This window comes from Chinchilla lanigera, unplaced genomic scaffold (genome assembly GCF_000276665.1).
Source record: "Chinchilla lanigera isolate Chin_1 unplaced genomic scaffold, ChiLan1.0 scaffold00014, whole genome shotgun sequence".
NCBI lineage: Eukaryota > Metazoa > Chordata > Mammalia > Rodentia > Chinchillidae > Chinchilla > Chinchilla lanigera.
The window spans coordinates 32,943,647-32,957,388 of NW_004955415.1; the positions used below are offsets into that span (position 1 = coordinate 32,943,647).

At 48.8% G+C, this 13,742-nt stretch overlaps 1 long non-coding RNA gene and 1 pseudogene across 1 annotated transcript; one reads left to right on the forward strand and one right to left on the reverse strand.

The window, feature by feature from the left end:
* Window positions 1-210: 210 nt before the first annotated feature.
* On the reverse strand, window positions 211-6,279 carry LOC102013168. The gene is made up of 3 exons (XR_260338.2): window positions 6,049-6,279; window positions 599-649; window positions 211-421 (listed from the first exon to the last, which is right to left on the reverse strand). It is a non-coding gene; the product is annotated as an uncharacterized LOC102013168 (long non-coding RNA).
* Window positions 6,280-9,512: 3,233 nt separating this feature from the next.
* The window catches only part of LOC102013409, a 7,795-nt pseudogene continuing 3,565 nt past the window's right edge, over window positions 9,513-13,742 (forward strand).

A 13,742-nucleotide genomic window follows, 5' to 3' on the forward strand; every position in this document is an offset into this window, starting at 1 on the left:
AGCTGGGACTTTGGGAGGCTGAGGCAGGAAGACTGATCGCTTAAACCCATCCTAGACAACTTAGTGCTTGGTGAGGCTGTCTCAGAATATAAAATAAAAAAGGGCTGGGGATGGAGCTTAGTGTGAATGCTCCAAGTTTAATTCTCAGTACTACAAGACAAAACAAAACAAAACCAAGAGTACTGGTTTAAAGCCCCAGCACCACAAAAGAATAAAAAATAAAAGTAAAATAGAGTTGTGCAGTGGGGTAAGGACCCAGATGGTGGGAACAAGCATCCCCCACACGAGGATCGACACACTGAATAAGTGCTGCTTTCTCAGATGGTGGGCAGCTCTGCTGCTCTGGAAACCCCGGCTCCCCTATCTGTGGCTCCGCCTTCTTCCTGTGCCTCAGAGTCCATGAGATCTTCTCTGTCCCCGCCTGGAAGAGGTGGGAGAGGAGCAAGAGGGGATCAGGGTGGCGGGAGAGTTGCTTCTACAGATTTTAGAGAAGCAGGGAGGCGGAGGGTGAGGCCGTCCTGGGCAACACTGTGTCTCTCCCTCTCTGTCTCCATGCTGCCTTGTCAAGCACTTGGTGGGCAGGGCTGGCCGCACTCACCCAGTAAAAATCCCAGGATCCACTGCTCAGTGAGATCATTGCAAAACTTTGCTAGAAAGAGAAAGCAAAAACATCTCACTATATTTTCGGTGGCTAACACAGAATATTAGGCTGAGTGATTTATAAACAGATCTAGAGCCAAGCACTGTGACACGCAGCTGTGATCCCAATTTCTCAGGAGGCTGAGGCAGGAGGATCGCCAAGTTCAAAGCCACCCTGGGAACTTAGTGAGGTCCTGTCTCAAAATAAAAACAAAAGGGCTGGAAATGTAGCTCAGTGGAAGAGCACTTGCTAAGCATGCACAAGGTCCTGCCTGGGTTCCATCCAAAGCACTGAAAACAGAAACAAAACACAGAAGCATCAGAGGCACAGAAGAATGTATCTCTGCAGCCCTTCTGTGAGCTCCTGGAGGGCTTGAGAGTGCAGAGGATGAAGGTCACTGTCTCACTCATGAGTCTGTGATACTGAACACTGTGTTGTGGCCAGAGCTTGGATCCTGAGTGCACCCAGACACCCATGAGCTGGAGACTTGGTCTGCAGCCTGGGATGCTATTGGGAGGTGGTGGAGCCTTTAAGAGGCGGGGCCCAGGGGGAGGTCTTAGGTCGTTGTGGGGCATGGCCTTGCAGGCACCCTGAGGCCCTACCACTTCCTGTTCCTGTCCCTCTTTACTTTCTGGCCAGGAGGTGGTTATTTGTAGGGTTTTTTTGGTTGTTTTTTTTTTGTTTTGTTTTGTTTTTGCAGTACTGGGGATGGAAGCTATGGTGTCTCCCAAGCTAGGTAAGAACTCATCACTGAACTGCACCCCAGCTCATGCACTGGGTGTTTTGCTACACCAAGATTTACCTTCCTGAACCCTACCACCTTCCTACACCCCCAGAGGCCCAAAGCAATGAGTTACTCCAACATTGTCTTGGTTACTTTTCTCATTACTGAGATAAAATACCCAACACCCAAAGTTAAAGGGTAAAAGCCTTATTTAGCTCACAATTTGAAGAGGTTTCAGTCCATGATCAGCTGTCTCCAAGGCAGGAGTGTGGCAGACAGGAATTATAGAGGCGAAACAGTTCATGGCAGGCAGAAGGTAGCAAAGCAAGCAAGCAAGCAGGCAAGGGATGACTACAGCTCTTTTTCTTCCTTATATTTTATCCAGGCTACATAGGGCAGGTAGCATTCATACCTTTAATCCTAGTACCTTAGATCCTAGCATTGCACCATAGATTAATCACACATTCTACATCCAGCCACCTCTGAAAAAGCCTTACCTATAACTGCATGAGGCTTTGGGGGGACATCTAGATACAAGCCATAACAAGCATGGACTGAAATCTCCCAAACTACCAGCCTAAACAAATCTTTCTCATTTAAAAAAAAAAACAAACAAAAAAACCTTTATTATTATTTAAATTTTGAAACAGTCTTGCTAAGGCATTTTGGTATTTTTGAGACAGGGTCTCACTCTGCAGTTTAGGCTGGCCTTGAACTCACTCTGAAGCCCAAGCTGACCTCGAACTCATGGCGATCCTCCTGCCTCAGCCTCCCAAGTGCTGGGATTACAGGCATGTGCTACCATGCTCAACTTGCAAAGTCATTAAGTTGCTCGGGCTGGGTTAGAATCTGTGATCCTTCTGCCTCAGTCTCCCAAAGTCCTGGAATGACAAGCATGCACCACCATATCTGGCAAAATCTTTTCTCTTTTTAAATTGATTGGCCTGGATATTGGTTTCAGTCACAGGAAGCTAGCTGACTGATTCTGGGTACCACTGAGGGCTGAATGACTGCTCTGGGTCTCACAGGCGGGCCTCAGACTTGCAGTCTTTCCGCCTTAGCCTCCCAGACTGTGGGGGTGACAGGCGTGCACCACCATGCCTTACTTGAGCCTAGTTTATCTGCTGCTCAGGGTGCTCCTGGAGAGTGGATGTATAGGTAGGAATCAGCTAGACACTATTCAGACAAGAGCCCCAGGGCCAGGATGACGTATGAATTTCCCATGAGAGGGACACCTGGTCACAGGTTAGACAGTTGAGCATTAAGCCATCCACCTGGATAAAAAGTAGCTGTGAGGCTGGGTGTAGTCGGCACACCAGTAATCCCAACTACTTGAGAGACTGAAGCTGGAAGGTCACAAATTCAAGTGCAGCCTGGGCAATTTAGTGAGATCCTGTTTCAAAATAAAACACAGAAATCCTGAGGATGTAGCTCAGTGTGAAGGACCTGGGTTCACAGAAGGAGGAGGAGGAGGAAGGTGGTGGGGGAGGAGAAGGGGAAGGACAGCGGAGGATCGGGGAGGGGCAGGAGGGAAGCGGAGGAGCCCATGAAGCACACTGTTTATACCCATGGAGCCCTGCAACGGTGGGACCAGAAAAAAAAATGCGGGGAGGGCAGAATTTATAGCTCGGAACAGAGGTCGACTTGAAGACCGAGTCTGAGGGACATATGGCCACCTGCTAACTCTCTCTGGCTCTGTGGTAGTTACATTCTCAGGCCAACCCTCACCCTTTGAGGAAAGATGTCCCTGTCCTTCCTGACTTACATCCCAACAGCCTTGCAACCCTAGCAGGGAGAAAGCATCCCCTGCCCCAATCGCTGGCCTCAAACTCTCAACCCTCCTGCTTTAGCCTCCCACGTGCTGGAATTACAGGTGTGTGCCAGGACCCCCAGCTTTTCCTTTGTTACTAAAATGATGCTTTGATATTTGAGGCCCTGTATGACCCTGGAGACACCGCACGTCCTGAATAAGCTCATTCTCAGGAGCCACAAGTGACCACAAGTGACAGCCCTCTCCAACGCCTCTGATACACACACTGACCTGCCCAGAGCCCACACCCTCAGCCACAGGGGCCACAACTCTGCAGGAGTTCCAGCACCCCAGTGGGTATATGAAACTTCCATTTGGGGTCTTGTCCAGGTTCTGGATGTCCTGAACAAAGAGCTGAGTAGGTCACCCCATGGAGTAACAAGATCAAAGATTTATTTGAAAATGAAATCGCAGTCCCCAGGGTTGGAGGGGCCCCTGAGACGAGCTCGGTGCTGAAGGACCTGTATGCTCCCTGGTGTAGAAGGAGGGGTGAGTTTGGGGTGGGATCGAGGGGTTGATCTGAGGTTTGGCTCTTGCCAAAGAGCAGCTTAGTTCTGCCCCTCCCTCAGGGAGTTTTTACCTTTTATGGCCCTTGGAGGAACTGTCACGGTGCCACACCCCTGTGGGGGAGGAGTCAAATCTACATAGTCAGTGGCATGGTAATTAGGGCTGGGAGGCCAAGGCTATGGAGAAATTTAATCACCCAGTTACTTCCACCCACTGTGTTTAGTCCTGGGCATTCTGGCTCTGGGTACTATTTAACTCAGAAAGTGGATCAGATCCAAAAGCAACTCCCAGGTGGGCTGCTTCCTTAGTGGCCTCAAAACCATAGATAGACTCAACCGCTACATTTGCTGAAACAAAAGTTTTGTATTGTTGTTTGTTTCTTTTTTGTAAGAATCTTTTTGGGGGCTGAGGATATAGCTCAGTGGCACAATGCCTGCCTGGCAAGTGCGAGGTCCTGCATTCGATTCCTGGTACCAAAAAAAAAAATCTTTTTGGTTTATGTTTCATACTCTGAGTAACTACTTTGAAGATAATGACACGTAGTGTATTAACTATTGTAATTCTCTTATTATTTGATTATGAAATCTTGTTTTATTTTTCTGTTAAAAAATCAACTCCTACATCTACCACATTTTTTCTATATCTACACACCTATGATAAATATTCAGCTTGAGCCAGGCCTGGTGGCACATTCCTGTAATCCCAGCACTCAGGAGGCTGAGGCAGGAAGATTGCAGCAAACTCAAGGCCAGCCTGGACTACATAGTGAAATCCTGTCTCCAAAAAAACAAAAACAAATAGTAACTACAAAAGCTAAAAATACTTACCTTTTCACTTACAGGGAGCATATTCAGTGTCCTCTGGCATATCACTACTGTTTCACTTTCAGACCATTATTAAGTAAAATAAGGATTCCTTAAAAAAAATAAGGATTCCTTCAAAGTGGTGATCTCATGACAAGTGATGTGACACCTGACATCTTACTAAGTGACTCATGGGAGGGTAGCATATACAGGACGGATACATGGGACAAATGAATGATTCCCAGCCAGGCATGTTGTCACACACCTGTAATGCCAGGCCTTGGGAGGCTGAGGCAGGAGAACCACAGGGAATTTGAGGCCAATCTGGGCTACATAGCAAGACACTGTCTCAAAAAAGCAAAGAAACAAAAATGATTCCCACGCTGGGTAGAATGTCACAGGATACAAAGGTTTCATCACTCTTAAGAATAGCATGCAATTTAACATGGATGCACTGTTTCTTTCTGAACCTTTAGGCTTAATATTTCTGAACAGTAGTTGACATAGGTCTATGAAACCATAGAAAGCAAAACCATGGGTAAGAGGAAGTGACTGTATCTCTTCTATCAAACACAAAGTCAATATTTCCCCTGCCTTAAAACACCCAAGGGTCACCTGCAGGACAAGTGGGGACTACCCCTGTAACCAGGACCCACCCAAGTGATCTAAACCATCCAAAACCTACCCAAGGTTCCCGAATAACCCACAACAACCTCCTAAAGTCTCCAGCCCATGTCATTCACCTTCTCCTGTCTCCTGATCATTCCTGGTACTTCCCCATGCAACCCTATTTGTAGGGATCTGTGAACATAAACTTCATCCTGCATGAAAATCTTTCCCAGACTTGCATGTCTTCCTATACAAGATTAAACAAGTCACAGACATATCTTTTTAAAATGGTACTAGGCATAGAACTCAGGGCCTTCACACTGACCTACATCCCTACCCCTTATTAAATTTTTTACTTTGATGTAGGATCTCACTAAGTTGCTGTGTTTCCTAAGCTGGGCTTGAACTTGTGTTCCTCCTGCCTCAGCCTCCCAAAGTGTTGGGATGACAGGAATGCGCCACCACACCTGGTTCCAGGTGCATTTTTATGGAGTGCTCTACATTGACCAAAAGTGATCTTGAGGTAGATCCTTAAAAGAAAATCATAAAACAGGAGAGGAATGCTGGGGTGTCCCAGCCATCAGAATTCCCTGCCCGAGCCTCACAGTAGACTGATGAATGAGAAGGTCCAGTCTGCCCAGAGAATTAAGACTGAACATACGAAGTCTGGCCGGAACCTGCCACTTCCCTCTTGCTCCTCCCTTATGACACATTCATCACACTAGAGTAAGTCCCAGATTTCAGCATTTTTTCTCAGGATAGGAATGAAGGAGCCAGCTGAGCAACCAAGCAAAGCCTGGAGGTGAGGGTTAGCACTGCATTAGTCAGACACAAGCCTTGATGTTGTACCAAAGAGGCCAGGGAAGAGGGTATAAGAAGAGAAGAGTTTATTTCTAGCTTATATAGATGTCTACATGTTAATGAGCTAGTGGGATAGTTCTATCATATGTGTCACCTGCAGATTCACTCTGGAATTCCCCAAGGCTCTGCTAACCTGGGAAAGCAGGAAACAGGAAGTGGAAGGCTAATGCTTCTTTAGGAGGTCATACCAGCAAGTCTCATGAATCACTTATAGTCAGATCCCATTGGCCAGAAGATAGTCATGTGGCCACAGTTAGCTGCAAGGGAGACTGGGATATGTAGTCTTTCACAGGGCAGGCAGGCACCCAGATAAAACTCAAGGGTCTATAATTCTAAAAGGAAAAAAGAAGAGAAGAATCAGGGGCAGTTAGGACTCTACCCTGCATGCTGGATCTATTCCGTCTGGGAGTGGGAGTGCCCATCTGGGACCATTGTCCCCTCTAGAGAGATAGGGTGAGCCCCTACTTTGTTACCCCACACTCTCCATGCACACACAATCCTATAATCACTTTATGTATCTTATATTTGCAAAAATATATTTAAATTTTTGTGAATTAAAAATTTAGTTTCTGTTTATTTAAAAATTCATTTTAAATCATTTATTCTTTTACAATATTTATTTATTTATCAGCACTAATAATACAGATAAAGTACATGGTATTTATCAGGTACTCAGGAAATATGGCGACCAGAAAGCCACAGTCTCCCCAAACCTGTTTCTTCTACCTGTACACACAGAAAGACTACATTTCCCAGCTTTCCTTGTGCCTGGCCAGAGTCATGTGACTGTGTTTTGCCCAATGGAGTGTAAAGGAAGTGATTATTCCACTTCCAGGACCAAAAGCCACTTCTTCCAGATCCTCCCTCTTCCAGCATCAGCCAATCAGCCACTCAGAAGCCTTAAGGATACAGGGAATGACTCTAAGGGGTGCATGGTCTCTCTGTTCCTCTATGTCCTCGTTGGAGTAGAGCTCAATGTAGAATGCTAGGTAGTTGCTCTAGGCAGTTGCATGTTAGGCAGTGTTGTTCTGGAACAACACTGCTCCAGAACATGAAGTTCTGGTTTCGTACACAGGACCAGAAAAAATAATAGTAAAAACCAGCCTCTAATATGGTTATTTTAAGAATTCAATTAAATGAATTAATGTTAGCAAAGCACTTAGACATTCCTAGAAGGAAGTTAAGGGTTATATGCACATTAAATATAGGGGTTTTGCCAGGCGTCACCACGTAATCCCAGCACTTGGGAGGCTGAGACGGGAGCATCGTTGCAAGTTCGAGGCCAGCCTGGGCCACAAAGTGAACTCAAGGCCAGCCTGAACTGCATAGCGAGACCCTGTTTCAAAAAAGATAAAAATAAATAAATAAATGAGTTTTTTGGTTGATTGGTTTTGTTTTTGCTGTGCTGGAGATGGACCCCAGAGCCTTATGCATGCTATGCAAGTGTTCTACCACAAGCTACATTCTCAACCTTTAAGTATATCTTTGAATGTATAGATTAAAGAACAAGAAACCATCTACCTGTAACCCAGGTTAAGAAATGGGACATGGCAGATACATAGACATGGCTCAAGTGAACACCTACATTACATGGATTTGTCATTATTCAATTGTGATAAACTCATGACAGATTTAGGTTGGGAAGGAAGTTAGGAAAGTTATCTTCAAGATACTGTGCTTGAGCCAGGTGTGATGATACACAATTATTAATCCCAGCATTCAGGAGAATGAGGCAGGAGGACTGCAAATTTGACCCTAGTCTGAACAACTTAGCAAGATCCTGACTCAAAAAAACAAATAATGATGGTGGTAAGGAGGAAGAGGAGGAGGGGACAGCATTTGAGCTGAACTACATATATGTAGAAATTAGCTGGTGGAAGATGTAAGGTACAGCCTTCCCAGGAGAGGAGGAGAGTGGTTAGGGGACCCTGAGGAGCCAGCACTGTGTTGCACTCAGGAAAGTGGCCTCAGCTCTATGACGATGGGACAAAGAACTGGGATGGGGGGAGACATCAGGGTCCAAAGACCAGGTGTGTTTTTGGGCTTTCTTCCAAAAGCTAAGGGGGCCATTAAAAGTGTTTGGTACTGACTTACACTGTTAGGAGGCAGCTCTACCCAACACTGGTAGTAGGAGCTTTCTTACCTCTGCTAAAGCTGCACACTTACTGCCTCGGTGACCCAGTAATTCCGTGCCTGAATAAAGAGCCTCCTGTGGCTGGAGCACCCACAGAGACTCAGGTGGAACTTTAGCTCCTGTTACAAGGCACTAAGAGCATGGAAATGTAACCAGCTCCGTGAGGGGGCAACCCTAACCTGAGGGGATTTATCAAAAGACAAGGAAGGTACGTGGTTCTTCTCATGAAATGATTCCCTGAGCCTCTTTGGGACCCCACATAGTCCTTACCAGCAAGAAAATACTCCATGGAGCCTCCTGATCTAGAACTTTCTAGTTTTCAGAAACATGAGTGGAGTAAACCTCTCTTCTTTGTAAAGTACCCAGTCTATAGCATTCAGTTGCTGGGTGTGGTGGTGCTCACCTGTAATCCTAGCACTCAGGAGGCTGAGGGAGAGGATCACTCCAAGTTCAAGGCCAGTCGGAACTTCATGACCAGACCCTGTCTCAAACTACATATATAGACAGTATAGATATATATCATTCAGTTATGGCAACAACGAATATACTAAGACCTTAGAAAATTGCCAAGTGTCCATGAGAGTGGAATGAACAGATTAATTATAGTGTAGTTTAGTGGCGATATATCACGCAGCAAGGAAAAGGGCAGGGCATTGCTAGGCATGACAGCATGGACCTCTGTAGCTTAATAGCAGAGGAAAGAAACCAGTCCAGAGCAGGGCAGACAGTATGGTGCTGTGTCTGTGAAGTTCTGTTAACAGGGAGAATGATTCTATGTGACAGAAATTGGGGTCATGGAGCCCCTTGAGTAAGGGCGAGTGGAAAGGAGCACAGTGGGGATCTGGGGGCTGTGGGGCTGAGGATGTCCTGTTCTTGGTCCGGTGCTAGACGTACAGAGTGCAGCCCTGCAGCGCCATGACAGAATACCTGAGACAACTCATGCGGAGGAAAGGCTTGCTCTGGCTCACGGCTTTAGAGGACCCCAGCTAGGGGTGGCTTTGGGGCCCGTGGCCAAGCAGAACATGGTGGCGGCGGGTAGCAGAGGCCGCAGCCACGGTCTGGATCCCTCTCCAGCCACACCCCCTGTGACCTCACTTCCTCCCACTAGGCCCTGCACCTTAAAGTTTCCACCACCTCCCCATAGCACCCCTGGCTGGGGACCAAGCCTTGAACATGTCTTTCCGGGACATTTGTCCTAACCAGAGCACGTGGGATTAAACTCTGTGAAAATCTTTGATCCGTACCTTCATGACACACACTGTTGTATGTTTCTCATGCTCCCATAGACAGCTTTTCTTTTCAGTACTGGGGATTTAAACCAAAGCCTTCACACCAAGCTACATCCCCAGCCCTTTAAAAAAAACATTTTTAAAAAAATTTTGAAACAAGCATTCTGCGCGCTTGCTCCTCTGCACCTGTAACAATTTTAACGCCTCTGCTGTCGCCGCCGTCGGCGCCATGAGGGAGATCGTCCATCTGCAGGCCGGGCAGTGCGGCAACCAGATCGGCGCCACGTTCTGGGAGGTGATCAGCGACGAGCATGGCATCGACCCTACTGGCACGTACCACGGAGACAGCGACCTGCAGCTGGAGCGCAGTAATGTGTACTACAACGAGGCCACGGGTGGCAAGTACGTACCCGGCGCCGTGCTGGTGGACCTGGAGCCCGGCACCATGGGCTCCGTGCGCTCGGGGCGCTTCGGGCAGATATTCAGGCCTGACAACTTCGTCTTCATTCAGAGCGGTGCTGGAAACAACTGGGCCAAGGGGCACCTCACAGAAGGTGCGGAGCTGGTGGACTCGGGGCTGGACGTCGTGAGAAAGGAGGCAGAGAGCTGCGACTGCCTGCAGGGTTTCCTGCCGCCCCACTCCCTGCGTGGGGGGACCGGGTGAGGGACGGGCACCCTCCGCATCAGCAAGATCCGGGAAGAGTACCCAGACCGCGTCACGAACACGTTCAGTGTGGAGCCCTCACCCAAAGTGTCGGACACTGCGGTCGAGCCTTACAATGCCACCCTCTCGGTCCACCAGCTTGTAGAAAACACAGGTGAAACCTGCTGTATTGATAACGAGGCCTTGTGTGACATCTGCTTCAGAACCTTGAAGCTCACCACCCCCACCCATGGTGACCCGAATCACTGGCGTCGGCCACCATGAGTGGGGTCACTACCTGCCCGCGCTTCCCGGGCCAGCTCAGTGCTGACCTGCGGAAGCTGGCCGTGAACATGGTGCCCTTCCCCCGCCTGCACTTCTTCCTGCCTGGCTTTGCCCCCCGACCAGCCGTGGCAGCCAGCAGTACCGCGCCTTGACGGCGCCCGAGCTCACCCAGCAGATGTTGGATGCCAAGAACATGGTGGCTGCCTGCGACCCCCGCCGTGGCCGCTACCTCACAGCGGCCGCGGCGTTCAGGGGCCGCATGTCCATGAAAGAGGTGGATGAACAGATGCTTAACATCCAAAGCAAGAACAGCAGCTATTTTGTCGAGTGGATCCCCAACAACGTGAAGACAGCCGTTTGTGACGTCCCACCCCGGGGGCTAAAAATGTCTGCCACCTTCACCGGCAACAGCACGGCCATCCAGGAGCTGTTCAAGCGCATCTCGGAGCAGTTCACAGCCATGTTCCGGCGCAAGGCCTTCTTGCACTGGTACACGGGCGAGGGCGTGGATGAGATGGAGTTCACTGAGGCCGAGAGCAACATGAACGAGCCGGTGTCCGAGTACCAGCAGTACCAGGAGGCCACCGCTGAAGAGGAGGGCGAGTTCGAGGAGGAGGCGGAGGAGGAGGTGGCCTGGAGCTGCTAGCTGGTAAAGTGTGGAAGCGGTGTGAACTCTTTATTCACCCACAGCCTGCCCTGAGAACCCTGTCTCACTGTGCGCGCTGTGTCTGTCTTGACATCGTATCCTGCACACACACACCATTAAAGCATTTCATAGTAAAAAATAAAACAAAATAAAATAAAATTTTGAGACAGAGTCTCACTGAGTTATTAAGTTCCAATGCTGGGCTCATTTTCGATCCTCCTGCTTCAGCCTCCTAGATTGCTGGGGTTATAGGCGTGTACCACCCCACCTGTCTCTCATAAACACATTTTTAAAGGCAAAAAAGGAAAGCCAACCATGTCTCTGGCCACTCCAAAGAGATAAAGGTGGGGGGCGCCTCCATTTCCCACTGAAGCAAGAGAGGAAGGGTCGCCAGGTGGGAGTCGAGGCGTGGCAGGAGTGTGCCGGGGTATGCGTGCACTGCACATCCCTCCTGGCTCAGCCTGACACCAGCAGCAGGAGCAGTATTTACACCATAGGAGTTGGCACACATCTTGGTCTTTCTAATTTTTAGTTAAGAGCCAGTTTCCTGCCAGGCATGGTGTCACACACCTGTAATCTCAGCACTCAGGAGGCTGAGGCAGGACAGTCACCATGAGTTTGAGGCCAGCCTGAGCTACATACATAGAGAGTTGAAAGCCAGCCTGGACTAGGCAGTGAGACCCTGTCTCAAATACAAAGGAGAGAGGGAGAGAGAGACAGTTTTCAGAGGATCAAAGTTGATGATCAAAGTTGCACACATACAAGAATGTCACAATAAAACACTATTCTGTATAATTAAGATGCACTAATAAAAAACAAAACCAAACAAAAAAGAAAAGAGCCAGTTTCTGCACAACCCGCTTCAGCCTTGGACCCAAGATAAACAGGATGAGGCACGGCGAGGGTGGGTGCCGCCCAGTTTAGGGCCTGTTGTGCCAGCTCCTGAACCGGACTTAGTTCCTGGTCTCCATGGAGCTCATTCTTTGCAGGTGAAAAGACACAGATACTGTAAATCTACTCAACAAAATAAGAAAATGCCCATGGGCTCCCAGGTGGACTTTGTCTCTGGGTGAGTCCTGGGCAGAGTTTTGCAGGATAAACAGGAGTTTTCCACTGGGGGTTGGAGGGACGGTCAGGGAGATGGGAACGGTAAAGGCTTGGGAGTTTGGGAAGAGCAGGTCAGATTCTTAGGACCATAACTTCCTTGGCGCAGAGGATTCAAGCAAGACCAATGCAGCCCACAGATGTACTTTGAGAAATATTTGAGTTGATGAATGACATTTAAATAATTAAGGAGCTAGGAGTGGTGGTGCACGTCTGTAATCCCAGCACTCAGGAGGCTGAGGCAGGAGGATTACCATGAGTTGTAGGTCAGCCTGGGCTACATAGTGAGTTCAAGGCCAGCCTGAACTACACAATGAGACCTTGCCTCAGAAAAGAAAGGAAAGAAGGGGCTGGGGATTTAGCTCAGCGGCAAAGCGCCTGCCTGGCAAGCGCAAGGTCGTGAGTTCGGTTCCTGGTACCGGAGAAAAAAACCAAAACCAAAAAAAAAAAAAGGAAAGAAAGAAAGAAATCCAGTGCTCTGGTTTGGGTACTGGTTTTGGGGTCCTCAGATACCCCTGAATGAAGGTTCAGAGGATGGCACAGTTGGAGGAGGCAGGTCTCACTGGAGGAAGTGAGGTTATTGGGGGCAGGGCCTCCTGCCCTCTGCTCTGCTCCCGAATGAGGTTGTAGCTTCTGTCTCCTCCATGGTTCCCATCCTGTACCCCTTTCCAGAACTGTTCAGATGCCTCTGACCCAGAGTTGAATAAACCTTTTGTCTTTATAAGTTAGCAGCTTCCTGTATTCCATTATAGCAACATAAAGCTGACAAATATATGCAGATTTCTGTTTTGCTTTTCAGAAAAATCAGAAAATCTAGATTTTTCTTGGTGTTTTTGAGACAGGATCTTGATATATAGTTTAACCAGCTTTGAACTCACTATGTAGCCCAGGCTGGCCTTGAACTCTCAGCGATCCTCCTGCCTCAGCTTCCCCAGTGCTGGGATGACAGGACTGTACCTCCATACCCACCTAGAAAATCTGGTAACCCTGGGCATCCATTTCTGCAGGAAAAGTTGACCAGCAGGTGATGGACGTATGCTTGTCAGTGTGCCACACTCCCCGCTGTCCCCCATTGTCCCCCAACGCTGCAACCTCGGGTCAGTGACCTTCACCACCATGCCCAGTACTTTCACTGGTCTTAACCATGCTAGACCCAGCTCTGCTCCTGCCTCAGTCTAAAAAGAGGAAATGTGAGAAATCCGGGAAGACCTCACCCTTTGTCTTTCCTGTCACCAGTCTCTGAGAACGCTTGAATCTGCCATCTTGATGTGCCACAGGGACTGCAGCGGAGGCACGGTAACTTCCTGTGACAGGTCAGAAGTGTGGCCGTGATGCTCCAGGCTACAAGGAGCCATTGGCAATGTTTTATTCCATTGTTCAAGTAACAATTTGCGTTGGAGCTGGCGAGGCTCAACCTCTTTCCTGGGGCCTGGCATTGCCCCCTGCTGGGCGCTCTGCCCTGCTGGAGATGGTGGCGCTGTGGGCATCACCCCATAGCCAGCCACACGCCAGCACCCTGGTCACCTCCTGGCTAAGACCCTGCCCTCCCTCCTGACCTCTACCTCTGTGGACGCTGGGGATCTCGGTGCAGGGGGCAGCTAGCCGGTCCATAAAGTGAAGGCATGGCCCCTGCTGGGGACACAAGGTCCCTCTCTCCCTCTCTCTCTCCCTCTCTCTCTCCCTCTCTTTCTCCCTCTATCTCTTACTCTCTGTACCTACCCACTCCTCCCTGTCCCTCTTTCTGCCC